Below are 13,092 nucleotides of genomic sequence, written 5' to 3' on the forward strand. Positions count from 1 at the left end.
CCCCAAGCACCGTCAGGAGTAATTCCTGAGTGCATGAGCCAGGAGTAACCCCTGTGCAATGCCGGGTGTCACCCAAAAAATAAATAAATAAATAAAAAGTATTTAAGTGTCAGGAACTATGCTGGGTATGTATATTACATCACTGTCACTGATGTAATGCATTTAGGAATAATTAGTTGCACAAAATGAATTAATATGTGATTTCTCATTGCTATTATAAATAAAATATTTGTAGTAAAATAAAGAGGCAGCCCACTCACCACTATGCTGTGTCAGGAACTATACTGGGTATGTATATTACATCACTGTATATTATATTTTACTGTATATTATATTATACAATGTATATATTTTATACATATTATATCATATTTATATTATATTATACAATGTATATTATATTATACAATGATATATTTTATTATATTATACAATACAATGTATTGTATATTGTATATTATATTATACAATGATATATTTCAATGTATCATTGAAAATAAAGTGATTATCCTCTCCCAACTGGAAAAAGGTCTGGAGAAGATCATAATAAAGTTCTTAAAAAGAGGTTTGTTTATGACATGTTTTAAGTGATATATAGAAGAAGCTCTCCAAGTAAGCAAGGGGAAAACAGAATAAATGCTACGTATAGAGAAGAGCATCTTTCAGAACTATTCTGTGCTCCAAAGTTATGTGACTAGAGGAATAGGATAAGGGACAAAAGAAGGAATAGAGGAAGAGGAAGTTGTTTATGTTAGTCAAGCTGAGTAGTAAATAAGAGTGGCGAAGAGGAGAATACAGGATTGAGATCAAATAGAATGTTTTGATTCCCTTTCATGCCAATCAACAATAGCTCTTTGACCTTGGAAATCTACTCCAATATTTCATTTCTATACCTACCACATTGTAAAAACACTTGTTTGTGTTTGGTTGGTTGGTTTGATTGGTTTTGGTTTGGGGGTCACACTTGGTGGTGCTTAGGTGCTCTGTGCTCAGGAATCATTCCTGACAGAGCTCCAGGACCATCTCAGGTGACAGCAATCAAACCCTCGTGAGCCACGTGCAAGGCAAACGCCCTACCTGCTGTCTCTCTCCTGTTCCTGCAAAAAATGCTTGTTTCTCATAGGATTGCAGTAAAAATGAAATCACATAAGTAAAATCTAGACATGTAGAATATACTTAGATTTTATTGTTGTTGTTATTAAAAGTGATGAAAATATTAAAATATCATGATTAAGGAATCTGCTTCATTTTGTTTGTTCCAAGGAACCTGTAAGAACTTTAATCTGTTCAGTAATTTGCTTTTACATCCAGGTAGAATTGGAAAAACAGGAGAACTTCTGTTTTGAGCAAGTTGGTTAGCCTCTTTGAGTCTTAATTTATTATCTATTCAATTAGAGGCATATTTTTGCATTATCACCTTACAAAGAATAAATAAAAACATGAAAAACACTTTTTAAATGTTTTGTACATAATCCAGCAGTAATCTGTCATTAATATAAGTTATCTTCCTCTTTTGTATAGAAAGGTTGAAAAGAAAGATATCAATAGCAGGAAATCTTTGTTAAACTTTAACTGATAAGCAAGGTGGGGCCAATATTTGTGAAATGGGCTGACAGACCAAATATTAAGTAATGTAGAGTTAAAATGAACAGATCTAGGGTTCTATGGAAATAAGAAAATAATCTTGTTATTAATATACTTTTCTTTATTGCTAATAAATAGTTCATTTCATTTTCTAAAGTATGCATTTCATGTTGAAGTCATCCACTTCAAAACACATCCACATTCCTTGAATGACTCTATCATTGAACCACTGAAGTTGAGTGTCATCTTTTAAAGAAAGAACTTACTTTGAATTCAACAAAATAGGAACAAATGCAGAGACCACAGTTAGAATTTACAAACCAACAGAAGTCTAGTGGGAGTTGTGAATTCTAATCTACAAGAGATTGCCTCTTTACCCTGGCACAAATTTAAAGCATATTAGAAGGATTATTAAAACATTTAGCAGTTTAATAAAAATCAGCCATAGCAATTTAATCCATCTGGATATAGCTAGAATCAACTGACTTCAGTGTAATTGGGAAATACTTCAAATCAGATTTTGGTTCTCAAAAAGACAAAGGAAGATAAAGAAGCTCTGGCTGTCTTGCAAAAAAAGATAGTAAATAATTTCAGAAGCTGTGGGGTTTTTTTTCTTTTTGCCATTCTAGGTTGTGCTTATGGTTTCCTCCTGATTCTGCACTCAGGGATTACTACTATTGGGGCTGAGGGGGGCCATATGTGGTACTAGAGATTGAACTCAGGCTGGTCACACGCAAGGCAAACACCCTATCCTCTATATTAACTTTCCAGAGTTGTCAGAGTTCTTGCATTGGCAGAAAATAACTTTAAAGAAGACTAAAATGGTCCTGCATAGATTGGGCTGCTTTTTGCTAACATTTACAAAGTTCTGCTCAGTTCTTGTCAGAACTTTAATCTAGAAGAAACCAATAACATTTAATCCACTTCCTTCAGTAAGGGCTGACTTCACACTACCCAGACTTGTGAGGATATATGTGATTTGAATAATCTCCTATTCTTATACTTCACAGTTCCGTCAAAACTTTATTCATTATGCTTATATAAAATCCTGCATGCAGCCACTGAAGGTCACCATGTTTCACTTTAAGTTGAGGAATTTCAAGTATTTGTACATGTTTCCCATTTCAAGCCTCTATTAAGTTTGTCCTCAATTTTCTGAAAATTCCATGTGTTTTTCTAACTTCTTGATTGTTCATGCTGTGAATTTTCTAATTTTCTAGGTCATTATAGCCTAGATTCTTGAGTTTTGCATAATAGAATGTACTGTGCTCAATAGTTCCTTATTTATGATTCCTTCCAATTAAAATAATCCTAAGTGCATCAAATCATGTGAAAAGCTGCCTCTAAGATGACTCCAGGTGATTCTTGATTCCTGCTGGTCAGGGATGTTGAAATTGGCAGGGACATGGGGCGAGGATTGGGGAGGAAGGGAGACTGATGCCTGAGGAGTGGCCTAGTGAGTAAAGGCACTTTTACAAGGCTGTGAGTCACATCTCTGATGCTACCTGCATGCATTAAGTGCACTCCCAGGACCTCTGAGGTCTCCTGCACCATGGCACCTTGTGAAAACCCAACGTACAGCCTGGTATTGGGTTTTGATATTGGTATTGGGTATTGGGTTCGTTGTGAGCACCACAACTAACATATATGAGTAATGCAGTCAGTAGTGTGACCTCAAAATAACATATGCAATAGCACCTAGTAAGCACTGTATCCAGAATGTGCTCAAGCACCAGAGCAAACTGAAAGTGACACCTGGCATGCACCTAATAAAAATATGAAAGCCACTATCGAGCATCCCAGCCAGATGTTCAAGATTTGTCAGGCATCACAACAACAATGATAAAGGGAAGAGAAGAGGTTTGGGAGCGGGTTTATATATTCTTCCCTTGGACAAGACTTACATGTTTCTAACAAGCAGAATGCAGCAAAAGTAGTCATGTCACTTCTGATACTTGGTCACAAGAAAACTATGACTTCCACCACCGTGGGCACTTATTCTTTCTCTGTTGAATGGCTTCCTCTGGGGAATTCCAAATCTGGTTTCATAGGGAAGCCCATGTAGAGGAGAGGTGGTCTGAAGTAGCCTGTTGCCCCTTAGAGCCTATAGAAAAGACCCCTGCCAGACAATACTGACTATAACCTCAACAGAGATCTTGGGCCAGAGGTACTCTAAACCTTGTCTGAATTCTCATCCACAGAGGTTGAGAGGTAACAAATATTTTGTTTTAAGAATCTTAGGGCTAGAGTGATAGCACAGCGGTAGGGCGTTTGCCTTGCACACAGCCAACATGACCGACCCGAGTTCGATTCCTCCGCCCCTCTCGGAGAGCCTGGCAAGCTACTGAGAGTATCTTGCCCGCACGGCAGAGCCTGGCAAGCTCCCCGTGACGTATTCGATATGCCAGACACAGTAACAACAAAGTCTCCAATGGAGACGTTACTGGGCCCGCTCGAGCAAATCGAAGAACAATGGGAGGGCCTTTACCTTTACCTTTTTACCTAAGAATCTCAATTTGGGGGGACGCACACAACAGCTACTTTATGACCTGCTTGCGGCTGCACCATCCCTGGTGAGGCTCACCTCCAGTAAAAAAAAACTAGGCCTTTTCCTAACAGGAGGCAGAGCTCCAACAGGTGGCAGAATCCCTCCATCCAGGGTGGATCCCAGGAGCCTCCACACCTGACTTGTGTTATATTAGAGCCCTCACCACAGCTCCTGAAGCAATAGATCTACTCAACAAATTCCATGCTGCTCACAGTTATTCTTTCTGTCATTCTATGAGGATGGACACAGTTATTCTTTCTGTCATTCTATGAGGATGGGCAGAGGAGACAGAGAGCAACCTCTAGTTAAATCCCTCAGCATCTTAAAGGGGAGATTAACTACAAAGACTCACTCCCAGCACAGGAAGAACACTAGAAAACCAGTAGGGAAAACATGTAGAAATCCATCAAGTTCAATGAATAGAAACAATACCACAGAAGATGTACACAACACCAGTAAATCCTTAGATAGTGTCTTTAGTGATACTATGTGTTCAAAGAAATGATAGCACGGGTAGTCAGCAGAGCACAAAAAAGTACGAAAGTTGAAAAGAAAAATCTGTAGACAATATTTAAAAAAAAAGAATCAACAGAAACTCTGAACAGCAGAATAACAGAACCTGAGGGAATGATGAAGGAGCTCCAAGATGAGGAGGAAACAGCTATGAAACAGCAGAAAGTAGAAAACATTCTAAAACGAAATGAACAGTATATCATAGAAATATGGGTTGAGTTCATAAGGAGTAGTATAAGAGTCATCAGAGTCACTTAAGGACAGGAAGGCAAACATGATGAAGAAGCAATAGTTAAAGAAATCATCAGTGAGAACTTGCCAGAGTTGAGGTACCAAAATCCAAGAGGCCCCAGGGTCCCAGTGAAGATAGACCCAATTAGGAAAACTCCAAGACACTGTATACTCAAAATGACAAAATACAAAACATCAATAAATAGTTTTTTTCCCTAAATATCCTCATAAAGAATAAAAGACACTTGTTTATGAGGCCAGAGAGATAGTTGCAAAAGTTAAAGCCCTACTCATGCAACCTACCCAGGTTCGGTCCTCAGCACCCTATATGGTTCCCCCAATCCCATCCTAAGTGATTCCTGAATGCAGAGCCAGGAGTAAGTCCTGAGCACAGCCTGATGTGGCCCAAAAATAAACAAAAAAGAATAACTAATATTTGTTTAGCTCTTGCAATTTTACAAAGTTCTAAGAACATTGAATACATTTTGTATTACTTAAATCATGACAACAACCCCGTTTGTCTTCATCAGTGGAAGTCACACAACACATTTTGAAGAATAATATGTGGAGTTAATGGTATAAAAGAGATTCAAGAAGTACTATGAAACGTGAAAATAAAATTATGAAATATGCATGTAATAGTACTTCATTAAAACACATCTATGGAATAATCTGATTATGTAGTCTAATAGTTTTCAATTGATGGCAGTTTGTACATTTCAGTATGCACAAAATTTTAGTTACATTGCTTTGTTAAAGAATATCAGTTTTTAACAGCAACAATTTAGAGACTCACAAATAAATCTCTCAGAAGAGAGCAACATGAGAACAACATGCCACAAAGATGCCCCTGCACCCTGCACCAGGCTCTCTCATCTGGGGCATTCCGTGGGGGGAGGGGTAAGTACCCCTCTGCAACCTTCACCAGGCTGTCTCAGGACATTACGTGGGGGGGGGGGGGTAAGTACCCCCTCCTGGCCCCAACAGAGACCCTACAGCCATAAACCTACAGAACTCAATTCCCACCATTCTCTCAGCCAATTTTCCACAGGCTCAGATGAGCCTCATCCATGAGTGAATCTGCTGAAAACCCCAGGTAAGCGGGACTTGTGACCGAAATCTTCAGACTTACATGGAGTCAGCAATGGATGACCTTGCTCCATCTCCCTGTGCTTCTGGTAGCCTAGCAGTCACGTCAACGATCTCCACTGGTGCCATATACGCTCGTTAACGGCCATAATCCAGAGACTCACAAATAAATCTCTCGGAAGATTGCAACATGCGACTTGGCAGGCCGCAGAGATGCCTCTGGACTTCGAAGTCACCATCCAGTCAAAAAAAAAATTAACCTCAGCTGAATCACCATAGTTAAAATTTTAGAATTCCTAAAGCGACATTTCATACTCTACACCACTGACGTACCAAGACAAGGACTTAATGGTTCTAGGGTGAAATACAATAATCTTCACACACATTTTCTTCTAAGGAAACTTTTTTGTATCATTTTTAGCAATTTATTCGTAACAAACTATACAAAATAATTTTGGTCCGGCTTTGGGACCAGGCTTTGGGGGTTGCGGTGGAAACATTCAAAATATGGTGGTGGGAAGATGTAATGGTGGTAGGATTGGTGTTGGAATAATAAATGTAATAAATTTATTACATTTATTATTGTGGAAAAGAAAAGGAATACTAGTTCCCCGGCAGCACTGTTTTTGTTACTATATTACTTTGAAAATAAAAAAGTACAAACTTTACTGCTCTTAATTCTCAGCTCACTATGCAAATAAGGTGCACAACATAATAAATAAAAAATGTTTTGCCTAATCACAGCTCTTCTTTCAAAGTATGTCTGTAACTGGTATATCTATTATTTAGTTTATATATTGTATAGATTTGTGGCTACCTTTTATTCCAGTGATAAAATACTATTTATGTTAGAAAAGTGGGTGTTTGAAAGTGGTGGTTGACAAAGAAACAAAAAGTGGTAATGCTGGAAGTGAGAGTCAAGTATGAAATAAGTAGAGTTTTAAAATTTGATAATGTTAATATCAAATTTATGGCCAAATTTCAGGTTGGGCCACACTTGGCAGTACTCAGATGCTGTTTCTGGCTCATTGCTTGGGGTTCCACTCAGGGAACCAGGTAGTTTTGGGGATCAAACCCAGGACTCATGCATCTGAACATTTACCCTATCCTGTAGAGCTTTCTCTCCAGTCCATAGAAGAAATATCTTTCTCTGGGAATCCTGAAACTACAGTCTAAGATTATAGATGTGCAGCTGAAGGACTCAATGAAGGAAATGTTTGATTGTGAATGAGTAATATACTTTGATGAATAAATAGGATTATTTCCCTCTAGAAATGTTACTTCACAAAAGGATCTCTCAGAAATAAATCACAACATAGAAAAGCACGAGTAAAAAAATGTTTAAACTAATCTAAACTTAGGAAAGAATGTAACTATTTTTCCAGGCACAAAAACAGTGCTCACTCTATATCACAAGTTAACTGAACAATAAAACAAGGCAAGAGCTGTTCAAATCATAATGATAAACATTTGCCTAAAAAGAAGACATATTGATTCTCAGGATTTCGGAACATTATCAAATTATAGTGTGCTAAATAAATTTTAGTTTTATATTTTTTCATACCTAACAGTAAGAGAGATATTATCACAAAAGCTTTTAAAGATTAGATGAAATTGTAATTTCCCCCACTAATTATTAAGATTACTTTGAACAGTTTCATCTTGCACAGTTTATAGTTCTTCAGTACAAGCTAAGCAAAGACTTCCTGTACTTATTAGTAGAAAAGTCCTCAGGATATACATTAACATGATAACATCATTTTGAGGTGCTGTATTGCAGATAATTTTTAAAATTATCTCCATTTTGTAATATCTCTCAATAACTAGATTTTTAAAATTTCATCTAGTTATGTATGCATCTCTTCCTTTAATATTTATTTAGTCTCTACTAAAAGCAATACATTGAGACCTGACAATTGCTGGCATTTAACTTGGTAAACAAAGGGGACAAAAGCATGAGCCTCTCCAGCAAGAAGGTCATGAAGTGGTTCAAATGTTTTCTACACTACAGAAAAATGTCATAGCTTATGTCAGTGTAACAGGGATATGAAAATATGTTGGAAGAAAGCCAAAGAGAAATCCCCAAACTTCCCCTGAGGAAGTTGGAGAGATCCTCCAGTTTTTATACTCCAAAAGTGTTCCCTTCCAGCTCCAAGGAGTAAATAGATAGTAACTGCTCGCATCATTGTATTGTTAAATCATGCATTGTACTGAAAATAAGACCTTCCTAGAGAACCAATTTTAATTTAGATCTCGATGACAAAAATGTATGGAGCGCAAGCCCTCAAAAATGGACTGAGCTCAGGGATAATTCACCTGTAGAGAACTTGGCATGGACATACATGGGGCCCGACTTACATCACAAAACTGCCCTTCATGACAAGTGTGGTCGTGGCAGCACTGCCGTTTGTAATCCAGGGAGCACCTCAGCCCAGTGTGTGAGCACTGAAACCAAGGGTGTATGAGTTCCAGTGATGTCCACAAGAAGAAAAGAGAAGGGCAGGGTGAGAATAGCAAAGCTAATGAGATGACAGGAAAATTCACTGAAATGTTTTGCCCAAACTTATTCAGATACTTGTTTAATCTGCTTCCTCGGCCTTTGAAGCATGACCAAAAGGCTTTCACATTGATTTGTCTTTGTTTTTGTTTTTCACGCTGCTTTATGTAATTGCCAAATCTTTGTAAACAAAATGTTCAATAGCAAGGAGGAACACCAGGGCAGTTTGCCTGCTCTGGGCCCAGGACACTGATTGACACAGAGGACTTCTGTGCCTCTAGTCTGTGTCATCTCCGTTTATACTTTGCCTGCAATTTTGAGTTTTTACATGAAAGTTTAATGTGTTTTTGGTGCCTAATTTATTGATTTTTCTTAATCATATTGTGGGTATGAGATGACTTTACTATAAAATCGACATAATGGACATTTCCTAACATTAAGATATGTAATTCGTGGATCAGTTGTATGGTTGACAGTGGAAACTACACATCTGAGATTGATATAATGTTATAACATATGTTACTTCAGTCATTTTTAAAAATTAAAAATAGAATTCAGAATTGAAAGCTCAGCACTGTGAAAAAGGGTTTTACAGGGACGGGAGCAATAGCACAGCGGGTAGGGCGTTTGCCTTGCACGCGGCCAACCCAGGTTCGATTCCCAGCATCCCATATGGTCCCCTGCGCACTGCCAGAGGTAATTCCTGAGCTTTCCTGAGCAGAGCGAGGAGTAACCTCTGTGCTTTGCCAGGTGTGACCCAAAAAGCCAAAAAAATTGTTTTACAATCAATTTATTATTTTGGATTATTTTAGATCCTTTTATGAATTTTTGTTTGGTTTCTTTGATTTGGTTTGTTTTTCTTTTTGGGGGGGGGAGGTACCCAGCAATACTCTAGTGTTACTCCTGACTTTGATGGTGCTCAGGGGACTATATGGGATGCCAGGGATTGAATCTGGGTTGGCCTCTTGCAAGGAAAGTGCCCTACCAGCTATAACATTTCTCCAGCTCCATGTTAAAGTGTTCTTAATCTTTGGTAACATAGCTTCATTTAAAACACTATCCTTCTCTCATATGTTGAGATCACTAGTGTCTGAGAAACTGCATTGCTCTTCAGGAAGCAAGGCTCACTTCCATGCCTTTCTGTTTCTCTGGTGTTTGCTCTGGGAGACAATGAAGCATAGATAGCTTTGCTCAAAGTTCTGGGTCTGCCCTCAGGAGGAGGCACTAGGGAGTATGATATCCATATTGAACCATCTTTTGAGAAAGTTTGCCCATCTACAGATTGCTTCACTTTAAGAAGTCTCTCCTCTTCATACTATCTGCTAATCTTCTCTTTTATTAGGGACCTCCCAAGTGATGCTCAGGGGACCAGTGAGCTACTCCTTTCCCGTGATTTCTCAGCCAAGAGGCCAGTAGGTCAATGACAGGGTCAAAGGATACTGTGTTGATCCCCAGATCTGAGATTCCAGGGGTTGTCTGACCCACTCTTATGGTACTTAGGGGCCTCCAGGGCCATATCTGTGATGCTCAGGGTCTCCAGAGCTGTACCTGGCAAAGCTCAGTGCTCAGAGGGATATGTATCGCCAGACTTGCTCCAGGGTCAGACACATGCAAGGTAATGCACCCTAAGCCCCTGTACTATCCCCCTGGATCCATGAACTTTGTTAACCAAGAACAGACTCTGCACTTGAAGCTTTCAGCAGGCTAGAAATATCTAACAAAAATTTAATAACGATGTTTTGTTTTTCTCCTGTATGGTAATGACTTATCAAACTAAAAATAGGCAAGTCCATTTAAAGAAAGATACTAAGAAAATAGCATAAGCAGGTGTTTCATGGATATGGTTAAAAATTTGCCCATGGTTTTTGAAGTACTAAAGTTTGGAATTCTCAGAAATTTAGAAAAATCATAGGCTAGGAGTGAAGAGGCTTTTATTTTATTTCTATAATTTATGTTTATATTTTATTTCTGTAATTTTGTATTTTATTTCTCTAATTTTATATTTTTTGTATTTTATATTTTATTTCTATAATTTTAGAACAGCTTCAAGTCATTAGTATATCTATATCTCACTGTTCTCATCTGTTAATATTCAAATTAATTTATCTGTGACTAACAGTTAAAACTATTGTTGATAGAACCTTGTTTTTAAGTTTGAATTTTAGTAAAGGCCCTCCCGTTGATCATCGATTTGCTCGAGCGGGCCCAGTAACGTCTCCATTGGAGACTTTGTTGTTACTGTGTTTGGCATATCGAATACTCTCGGTAGCTTGCCGGGCTCTCCGAGAGGGGCGGAGGAATCGAACTCGGGTCGGCCATGTTGGCCGCTTGTAAGGCGAACGCCCTACCCGCTGTGCTATCGCTCCAGCCCCTGTGCTATCACTGGTGTCAGAGTTATTATTCACCTATTTTACATAAAATAGACCTGGATACAGAGAGATTTTGCTCTAACACTATAGAGAGCAGATGTCAACAGGGAGTTAAAGACACTATGTTTTTAGACATTAATATTTCCAACCTAGGTTCTAAAGAAACAATGTAATCTTTGTTTTAAATCCCAGAATCTCAGTATGTTCATTCATTGCCCTTGGCAATTTTCCAACTTTGTGGAAATAGGTTTGACGGTCATCTGGACTTTGTGGCTCAAGCCGAATGACTCAAGACGGAAAGGTCTCTCAGTTGTCCAGCTTCCTTGCTGGCTGTGGGATGGAAGAATTAGCTGTATCTTCCTAGTGCACCTTTTTTTTGGGGGGGTGCTTTTTGGCATTGGGGGTCACACCCGGCAATGCTCAGGGGTTACTTCTGGCTCTGGTTACTTCTGTACTGAGGAATTACTCCTGGCAGGGATGGGGGGACCATATGACCATATGGGATGCCGGAGATCAAATCCAGATCTGCTTTGTGGAAGGAAGGCAAATGCCCTATCTGCTGTACGATCAGTGTGGCCTCTCTGTCAGTGCTCTTAAGGGGGGAGAAACCTACCCAGAATCAGGTATCTCTGGGACATTTAAGACCTAAAAACACTGCAAGCAGTATTTTCCCCAGAATTCTGGCAATGAGAATATATTGTGATTGATCTCAGCCACTCTTCCTATTTCCATATTTTTTCACACCTGAAATACACTTTTATGAATTTTATAAAATGATAAATCAGTATCTGTAATTACACTGCATACACTTATTGGCCTTTTCTGGATTTATCACTACAGTATTCTATTGCAGAAATTACTAAGAACATTAAAATATAGTATATTTACTTGGATGGAAGGCTCCACTAGGGGCAAAGAAAAATGAAAAGCTATTGTTCTTGGTTTGTATTTTGAATTATAAGTTTCCACAAATACTCAAAAATTTATTTTAAAACTATTGAAACTTTAAAAAATATTTGGCAGGCTGTTAGAAAATTATGTCATCTTTAGGTTAAACATTAAATATTTTAAATATAAAGACATCTTATTATCTAGTTCTTACTCTGGAGAACCAGGCAGGCTACCGAAAGCATCCTGCCCACACAGCATAGTCTGGCAAACTCCCCGTGACGTATTCAATATGCCAAAACCCAGTAACAATAATGGGTCTCATTCCCCTGATCCTGAAAGAGCCTTGAATGTGGCACTTTCTAAAATCTCAGGGCTAGGACAAAGGAGACGTTACTGGTGCCTGCTCGAGGAAATGGATGAACAACAGGATGACAGTGATACAGTGAAAAATAAATAATCTGTGAATGTATATTTTTAGGAAGGTAGGCAACTTGTAATAATACATCTAATTATACCTATTTATTTAAGTTTATTATTAGGGGGAAATTTTATAGTTCCATAAAATTGGCCCATACCCAGCACTCAACATGAATCTCTCTTCTGAAAAGTAGTATTATATAAAAGAAAGAAAGAAAGAAAGAAGGAAAGAAAGAAAGAAAGAAAGAAAGAAAGAAAGAAAGAAAGAAAGAAAGAAAAAGTCTGTAGGCGCAATAGGACAGCAGATAGGGAACTTGCCTTGCATGCAGCAGACATGAGTTCAATCCCCTGCATCCCATATGGTCCCCTGGGCACACCAGAAGTAATTCCAGAGTGCAGAACCAGGTGTAACCCCTGAGTATTACCAGATGTGGCCCCCAAACAAAACAAAACAAAACAAAAAAGAAACATCAGTTAACTTGTATTCTTGTTTATTTTGAAATAAAATTAAATAATTTTATGTTAAACATGTGCACAGATTCCAGGGCATATGAAATTCTAATGCTAATGCTTGTTCACATTAAGGTGTAATTCATACTATAATTTTGAAGTGTAGTCACCTTGAAAGGCTGACAAGTGAAGGTTCTAGATAGTTTTTGGAATCTAGTAATCATTGCTCACTCATTAAAAACTGAAATATGCCTTTGGGTACTTAAATTTTAACAAAAGGTATGTAGCATCATTCAGATCAGAGATTCTTCTTACTAAGTTTTAACATAACCTGGTTGCTCATTACTATTACTATTATAAGGGGGAAATTATTATGAAGCTGACAACTGTAGCAGAGAGTAGAATAAAATTAAATATTCTGTGTTTAATTTAAATATTAAATCACTTAATATCACTTAAATATTCACTTAAACATTCTATGTTGCTACTTCACAATGGCACGG

At 38.0% G+C, this 13,092-nt stretch overlaps 1 protein-coding gene and 1 long non-coding RNA gene across 2 annotated transcripts in view; one reads left to right on the plus strand and one right to left on the minus strand.

The window, feature by feature from the left end:
- Nucleotides 1-6,090, minus strand: part of LOC130043184 (uncharacterized) — a 34,040-nt gene extending 27,950 nt beyond the window's left edge. The window contains exon 1 of the long non-coding RNA XR_008795350.1: nt 6,009-6,090. This is a non-coding gene — a long non-coding RNA (uncharacterized LOC130043184). The remainder of the gene's footprint in view (nt 1-6,008) is intronic.
- LOC130042987 (cytochrome P450 7B1) overlaps nt 1-13,092 on the plus strand; it is a 208,274-nt gene that overhangs the window by 139,407 nt on the left and 55,775 nt on the right. The gene's annotated exons all lie outside the window — the stretch shown is intronic.

Source organism: Sorex fumeus, unplaced genomic scaffold (assembly GCF_029834395.1).
Source record: "Sorex fumeus unplaced genomic scaffold, SorFum_2.1 ptg000002l, whole genome shotgun sequence".
Taxonomy (NCBI): Eukaryota; Metazoa; Chordata; class Mammalia; order Eulipotyphla; family Soricidae; genus Sorex; species Sorex fumeus.